This window comes from Chlorocebus sabaeus, chromosome 22 (assembly GCF_047675955.1).
Source record: "Chlorocebus sabaeus isolate Y175 chromosome 22, mChlSab1.0.hap1, whole genome shotgun sequence".
Taxonomy (NCBI): Eukaryota; Metazoa; Chordata; class Mammalia; order Primates; family Cercopithecidae; genus Chlorocebus; species Chlorocebus sabaeus.
In genome coordinates, this window is record NC_132925.1 from 22,669,693 (window position 1) to 22,678,610 (window position 8,918).

An 8,918-nucleotide genomic window follows, 5' to 3' on the forward strand; every position below is an offset into this window, starting at 1 on the left:
TCCCAATCTACACGATTTAAGTATTTTTAAGTCCACTGAGTTCATATACAATTGTGGACATAGTTTGAATATTTTCCCAAAGAGGCTACTCCATTTTCTTATAAATCAAGGGTGTAGCTAAATACTTTGAGGGGGAGGAGGTGGATTTATCTAATCCCACTGTCTCAAATTCCTATGTAGTCGTTGCATCAAACTGTGCACCAATATCGAGTTCCACTCTACTTCACACACGTGGGAAGATGATAATCACAGGTGACTTGACGTGCCTAATAAACTATAAACGGAAAATGTGATATATCACTTCTAGGGTGGAAACATTTTGGAAGTGGCAAGTAGAAGTCCAAGCTTCTTCCCTCCTGGATTGACCTAGCTGTGGAACCAGATGGTTTTAAAACATCCAAGAAACATTAAGAGGAGGCTGTACAGATGTTCTGTGGCTAAATGCCTGGCACCATTTTTATTCTAGTCTTCATCCAACCTGCTAATTACCAGGATTGTTCAATTCTTTTCCTAGTAGGGTAAGAGCATCCATTTGAGGTTTGGACTTACAAATACTGATTTTAGAATTTTTGTTTTTCCTCATTTATGGTTTTAGCTTCTTACCTCTGTGTTACCTTTAATAGTAAGGATTTTCAGTAGGTGAATTCACCATAAACCTTAGGGGGACTGCTTTGAGCTCTTTGGCTTACATGGCAGGAAATATTTGATTCAGTTTCCTGACAAACTGGATGAGATTTCTCATATAATGAGCACTCACACTGCCAATGAACATGCCATATGTTTAGACACATGGTTTTACTTTTATGATCTTTAAAACTTAATTTATTTTATGTAGCCCATGGCTGAGATAATCATTTATAGGTTTCTAAGTACCAGGATTGGTGTCAGGTTTGAAAGTGCTCTGCTTTGGGCAGGAACGGAAGTATTGCTTCACTGTAAGGCATACATTCAGAGAAGCATATATATTATTATCAATAGGGAACTTCTCAGCAAGTTTGCTTTTTATGAGTACTGGTGGTGGTATAAAATATTCTATAGGATAGATGTAAGGGAAATGTTACCCACATGTTGACTTAGAAAGGCAGCCTTATAGATTATATTAGAGACAGCCATCCTGTGCATTATTACTCCATGCCACTTTTAAAAGGCATATTGTATTGAGTTTAAAAAAGATTATTTTACCCTTATTTTAAGCTTGCTCATTTCTGTGTCAGAGTACTACCAGGACAAATCAATAAATGATAGAAGCTAGGAAAAATAATGATTAAAATAAATTAGAATTAGAAGTAGTATTCACCTCTATTGGTGACTCCTTTTTTGATTTTTTTTGGTGGTGTTGTTGAGATAGGGTCTGCCCCTGTTGCCCAGACTGCAGTGCAGTGTCATGATCTTGGCTCACTTCAACCTTCACCTCCTGGGCTTTAACAATGCTCCCACCTCAGCCTCCTGAGTAGCTGGGACTAGAGGTATGTGCCACCACACCCAGCTAGTTTTTGTATTCTTTGTAGAGATGGGGTGCCACCATGTTGCCCAGGCTGGACTATTTTTTTAAACAAAGAAATAAAGCATTAAAACTTTTCATGTTTATAATGTCTTAAATTATAACATATTAAATGTATATTAGTTTTACTAATTTTTTATCTAATATACATTTATAATCAACAGTAAGATAATTTTTAATACTTTGACAAAATTTTTTAAAGGTCATGGAATTATAATTTTTTCAATTAATTATCATTTTTCTTTTTACATTTTTTAAAATAAGGATTTTGATATGTAATGCTTTATGAATTTGCCTGTCATCCTTGCACAGGAGCCATGCTAATCTTCTCAGTGTCCTTCCAATTTTGGTATATCTGCTGCCAAACGAACGAAGCAGTGTTTTTCTTTTTTTGGAAAACAGCTTTATTGAGGTATCATTGATACACAATGGACTGCACATGTCTAAAATGTACAATTCTGAGTTTCAACATAGGCAAGCACCTGTGATACTATCATTCCAATCAAGGTAACAGGCATATTCAACATCTACCAAAGTTTCTCTATGACCCTTTGTTTGTATGTTTGGCTTTTCTTTTCTTTTTTTCTTTTTTTTTTTTTTTTTGAGACGGAGTCTGGCTCTGTCACCCAGGCTGGAATGCAGTGGCCGGATCTCAGCTCACTGCAAGCTCCGCCTCCCGGGTTTACGCCATTCTCCTGCCTCAGCCTCCCGAGTAGCTGGGACTACAGGCGCCCGCCACCTCGCTCGGCTAGTTTTTTGTATTTTTTTAGTAGAGACGTGGTTTCACCGTGTTAGCCAGGATGATCTCGATCTCCTGACCTCGTGATCCGCCCGTCTCGGCCTCCCAAAGTGCTGGGATTACAGGTTTGAGCCACCGCGCCCGGCCTGGCTTTTCTTTGATAAGAACACTTAACTTGAGATCTACCGGCTTGACAAAATTTATGGTGCATGATTCTGTATTGTTAACTATAGACATTACGTTGTACAGCAGATCTTTACAAGATATTTATCTAGCACAACTGAAACATTATACTCATCGAACAATTTCCCTTTTCCTTCACGTCTCAGGCCCTGGAAACCACTATTATGCTCTATGCTAGATTGACCATTGTAGATTCTTTATGTAAGTGGAAAAATGTCGTGTCTGTCCTTCGGTGGCTGGCTTATTTCATTTGGCATAATGTCCTGCAGGTTTCTGACTGCTTTGTTGGCTTAAAGATAGTGTAAAACTCTACTTGGGTGACATGACAATGAAGTTTCTTTTCTTTGAATGTCATACGCACTGAAACAATTCTTAATCCCAAAAGTTGAGGACAAGCATAAATCCCATTATCGTAGTTTTTGTTCCCAAAGGAATAGATAGATAGAGACTCTACCATTGTTAGCCAATGTGTTGGAGATGAAACACTGAACAATACATAGGCTTTCCTTCAAGACTTTAATGGGTATTTGATTTGACAAGGACCACCAGATGGCCAAAATATTTTAGTGAGGTTAGTGAGGCATCATGGAAAAAATAAAATTAAAATGTGGCCTTATAACGCTTAATATTTGTTGCATGTATCAGAGTGCTTCAAAAATTTATCTAGAACAAATTATTTTTGGATAATATGGTTAGAGATTTTAAACCTGGCATTAAAACTACAAGTTGAGAGTATGGAATTTTACATTTCTAATAATACCGTGAAGACTTTTACTCTTTATAGTTTACAAAACAAGATAAAGGGGTATACATTTTCATAAATTCAATAGAAATTTCCAATGGATCCCATTAATGTCCTCATTTCTGATCTTAAAATACTTAGCTGACTAAAGCATCCAAGTAAAACTCATTCCATCCCTACAAGACTGAAAAATAATTTTGCAGATCATTATTAATTGTGTTATATTTATTAACTCAGTCATGGTCTGATTGACTATACAAGAGTATAGTTATTTCAAAAAGCATGTCCTTCAAAAGGGCAGCCTTCTGCTCCAAATAAAGTACAGAGCAATTGATTGGATATCCCCAACAGACGATTCTACTTGCTTAATACTAGTCTAATCTTAAATATTCACACTAATATTTATCCAAGTAGTAGGCAGGCTTTAGTGACAACTTTTACTCTCATTGCATTCCTTATCACCTCATGGGAACATCTACCAGAAAATGAAATCTTTTTTTTTTTAAACCTTTACCTCTGCAGCCAACACTTAGTTGTAGGTTGGCTGTGGTTATAGTTGTAGACTCAATTGCTTCTCATGGTAAGTTGTACTTCAGGGGTAATGCAATAGTTAGAGTTCAAGGAACCAGTCCTCTGATATCCTATAAAATAGTTAAATTTTCAAAGGGGTAAAAAATATGTTCTATTTTCCCTTCTTAAAATTGTGTTTCTTTGTGATCTGACACACTTTTTGATCAGTGGGCACATAAATGTCTATTATAACTTTATCAGATTGAATTTTATTTGTTCAGAAGTAGTCTACCCTGTTTCTTCTTCTTTTTTTTTTTTTTTTTTCAGGAAAAACACACACCTGATTTTAAAACAGAGCCAATTATCTTTGATAGACTGTCCCCTGCTTTTAACAGGTTTGTAAAATACAAAGTTGTAAAATAAATTGCCTCCTTTGGTTATTCTGGTTTTCTTTCATAAGCAGTTTATCTAAAGTGATTTTGCTCAAAAGCAGGCATTCTATGGATATACTACTGAGAGTTTATTTTGCCTGAGGCAGTTCTGTTTATAATTACCTCATTTTTTTAAAAAGCTTTCTTTGTGTTTATGGAGTAGAATCTTGGACACTTGACCTCCAATTTGCCTATGAATTGGGCTGTATTTAATTTACATTTCTATAAGGGACACTTGTCATTACTACAACAGAATAAGGATGGGACAGCCTTATATTTATGTAGCTATCTCTATTAGACACCCTAGTTTCTATCAACTAATTTTCCTTCACAATTTTGTTTGGTTAAAAAAAAAATATGCTCATATGGTCACACAGAATACTTCCCCACTAGGTTTCTTTGCCAAGAGTAAAATGGAATTCTGACACTCATTTTTCACAATATAATTTGAAGGAAGGAATATTCAAGGAGGATTGCGTAAGGTCAAGCACTCCCTCTCCTCTTTACAGAAAATATAAATTATGTTCCTAGAAGAAGCCAAAGCAGCAGAAAGCAGGTCATCTAGATCATTAGCACCCTTTGCAAAATTGCTTCTTCTGAATTGCTTTTCTGAATTGAGCTCTGGTATGATGCCATCATCCTATATTGAGAATTGAAGCTGTCATTATATTTACTATTTGGCTATTGTGGAGAATACTTTTATTGTATCATGCAGTGGTCATATAATATCAGGAGCCTTAAAAGAAATTGTCATCTGATCTGACCACCAAGATGAATTATTCATATTCTGAGCAATTGCTTTATTTTATCTATTTAAAATTGTGAATTGCTTAGCTGATAATTATATCACCTGAGAAAGGATTGATTGTTTTTCTCCCCAAATTTTTGTTATGTACTATGAGCAAAGTTCAGTGAGGAGCTCTGTGGTTTTTCAGTGGGAATAATCTTGTTAATAATAGCTACTTCTTATTAATTCCTTCCTATGTGGCAGCAATGTTCTAAGCAAGTGCTATGGTCTGAATGTCTCCCCAGATTCATGTGTTGAAACTTAATCACCAATGTGATAGTGAAACACGAGAGTTCCCTGATCCCCCTCACTGGATGTGACGTGGGTGTGGCTCATCTGTTCAGTTGCTGCTGATGCTCAAACCCATTATGGGAGGGGGAACATGCAGATGAACAGGTGCAGGAGCTGGGGCGAGCACCCCTGGGCTCCATCCCCACAGGAGCGTCCAGTGGTAGGAGCCTGCGACTCCCAGAGCCCTAGTGGGCATGTGTTACAGTGTGCTCTTTTAGCCTTGATGTGCATGGATGACTTAAGTCTTAACCACATCAGTGGACCCTCTGCCTTTCTGCAAGGGCAGGGGGCCAATGTGACAGCTGTCTGTATCCCGAGCTCTTGTCCAGCATCCTGGAATAATTAGGTCACACAGGAACTTGAAGGATGGTGAATGCAGGGGTTTTATTGGGTGGTGAGTTAGGTATCAGTGAGAGGGATGGGGAGAGCTGGAAAGGGGATGGAGTGGCAAGATGATCTTCCCCTGGAGTTTGGCCATCCAGCGGCTGATTTGCCAGTGGTCCCCAGCTGAACGGCTCCTGACATTCCTACTTTTCTCTCCTTTTCTGCCTCTCTTCCACTCTTCCATTCACCTGGAGCTGGGGGTTTGGGGTTTATATGGGTACAGGATAGGTGGGCGTGGTGGGCCAAAAGGCAACTTTCTGGGTGTGAAAACAGGAATGCCTGTTCCCATGTAGGGCTGTGGGTATCCATGCTTGAGGGTGGGGCCTTTGCTGGGGAACTGCCTTCTTCTACTCAGTATTTACTTATCTCCTGTTCATACCAATAGTATTAAGAATTGGGGTCTTTAGGATGTGATTAAGTCATGAGGGAGGAGCCCTCTTGAATAGGATTAGTGACCTTATAAAAGACTTTGAGGAGATGAGTTCACCCCTTTCTTCCCTTCTCTCATGTGAGGGCATATTATTGGTTCTCTCTGGAGGATGCAGCAGCAATGCACTTTCTTGGAAGGGCCACCCCGAGCTTCCATTCCCTGCATCCCTCTGCAGTGCTCGTTGGTCACCTCAGCTGTGGCTCAGCGGGGCTCAGATATGGCTCAGGCCTCCACTCCAGAGAGGATTCTGGAAAACCTTGGCGTGTTCTGCTAACTCTACAGGGACACGGAATGTACAAGCTTTGGAAGCATGGTTATATCCACCCAGATTCCAAATGATGTCCCAGATAGCCTCCAGGTCCAGGCATAGAGCTGCCATAGGAGAGGCCACCTCAGAGAGCCCCTACTAGGACAGTACTTAGTGAAGCCATGGGGACAGGGCAACTTCCAGGACCCTAGACCTGTAGAGCCGCCAGTGTGTAGTGTAAAACCACACCAGGACAGCCACAGGCACTCGACTCCAACTCCTTCTGAAGAGTGGCTGTGTGAGCTGTACCCACAGTAAAGCTGTGAAAGTGGGGCCTCCCAAAGTGCTGGAGGCCCAACCCATGCCCCAGTGTGTATGAAAAGCCAGATATGGAAGATTATTCTCACGCTTAATGATTTGAGGTTGTTCGACTTGTGTCTTGGACTTCCTGGGGACCTGTTACCTCTTTTCTCTTGTCTATTTTTCCCTTCCTGTAATGAGAATGTCTATCCTATGCCTGTCCCACAATTGTATTTTCAAATTACATAATTTGTTTGATTTCATAAGCTCACAGCAGGAGGAGAACTCATCCCAGGATGAAGTATACCTTGAATCTCACCCATATTGGATTTAGATGAGACTCAGATCTGTAGATTTCGAGTTGATGCTGGAACAAGTTAAGACTTTGGGGGCTATTGGGATGGCTTGAATGTATTTTGAATGTGAGAAGAATATGCATTTTGAGGGCCAGGGATGAAATGCTATCATTTGACCGTCTTCCAAAATTCATGGCTTGAAACTTAATCGCCAATGTGATAGTATTAAGAGGTGGGGTCTTTAGGAGTTGATGAGGTCATGATTGCTGTACCCTCATGGATGGGATTAGTCACTTGTAAAAGGTCTGGAGAGAATGAGATAGGTCCCTTTTCACCCTGTTGTCCTTTCTGCTATGTGAAGACATAGCTTTCTCTCCTCTGGAGTATACAGCTACAATATGTCACCTTGGAAGTAGAGAACAGCCCTTACCAGGCATTGAACATGCCATAGCTTGACCTTGGACTTCCCAGCCTACAGAACTATGAGAAATAAATATCTATTGTTGATTAATTACCAAATATGTAGTATTTTCTTATAAAAGCCTAAACTGACTAAATCAGCTGGTTAATGTATTAACTCTTTACTTTTATTAGCTCCATTTTACAGATGAGAAAGCTGAGATACTGGGAGACTCTAAGATACTTAAAAAACTTGTCCAAAGACAGACAGTAAGTCTAAGAGTTATTCAAGCTCACACAATCTAGTTTGATCACAACGTAATACTGTCCACAATTAAAAGACATTTATTTGGCATCCTATTTCATCTCCTCATTTCGTCTTATCTCATCTCACCTATAAAATTTGGAGCTATGCACAGAGGTTTTATAAATCAGTTATTAAATGCTGTTTTCCAGTTTGGATCACATAGTAGGGAATCAGTAAATATCAATGTACTTACCTAGAGACCATTAAGGCTCAGTGCAGAAGGTATATATATGGATCCTACATCTAAGGGTTTATTAAGTTGGGCCGGGCATGGTAGCTCAGGCCTGTAATCCCAGCACTTTGGGAGGCCGAGGTGGGCGGATCACTTGAGGTCACGAGTCTGAGATCAGCCTGGCCAACATGGTGAAACCCTGTCTCTCTATAAATACAAAAATTAGCTTGGCGTGGTGGCAGGCACCTGTAATTCCAGCTACTCAGGAGGTTGAGGCAGGAGAATCATTTGAACCCGGGAAGCCGAGGTTGTAGTGAGCCGAGATTGCGCCATTGCACTCCAGTCTGGGTGACAGAGTAAGACTCCGTATCAAAAAAAAAAAAACCAAAAAAAACAAAAAACAAAAAAACAAAGAGTTTATTAAGTCATAGTTATGTTATGATAAACAAATGGACATTGAAAACCAAGTATAATATAATCATAGGTTAAATAAAGGCAGAGGATAGGTTAGATTCTATTGACTGATTTAGGAAAAGAAAATAAATGGAAAACAACAGCTATCACAATCTATTCTTCAAAGGGATGTCCCTTGATTGACATGTTATTTGTGAAAGAATGTCTTCTATATTTGAGAAAGAGAAAACGAACAGTACTTTACTCATAATAAGTGCTTGAAGTGTTTTAGTTAACTAAAGAAAAGAGGACCAGAAGTACAGAGATTGATTTTTCTTGTAAAAGATATATCCTTGCTACAGTAAAGTTTATTTTGACCTTTCAGATAGTTTAGTCTTGAATGTATTCATTATATTTCTCAGAAAATGTTACAACATATACTATAGGACTTTGGTTGTGTGGCAGTTATACACACTGTACAGCTCTATCACCCATCATAGATATTGTGATGAATTTAATTTTTCAGGAACAAATGCAAAAAGTTATTGTTTTATTTTCCCCACTCTCAGAGTTTAAAAATATTGAGTTTGAGGCTAAGATAACTGCAGAAATTTGATATATGAACTTATACAAATTTCAAGCTTGTATTTCTATGAAAAATGAAAGATCACTAGTAGCAAAAGACTAGCAGCTGATAGTGCTCAACCAAAATGTATCAGAAGTTGAGTACTCCCACATTAGGGCTTTTCAGAGGAAGCGTTTGACTAATTTAAATACGTTCAAAGCTGAGAGATGGCTGAGCTCTT

General features: G+C 38.9%; 1 non-coding gene across 1 annotated transcript; it reads right to left on the minus strand.

Moving 5' to 3' along the window:
- Nucleotides 1–1,768: 1,768 nt before the first annotated feature.
- On the minus strand, nt 1,769–1,874 carry LOC119625992 (U6 spliceosomal RNA). Its single transcript, XR_005242205.1, has one exon. It is a non-coding gene; the product is annotated as a U6 spliceosomal RNA (small nuclear RNA).
- Between the last annotated feature and the right edge of the window lie 7,044 nt (nt 1,875–8,918).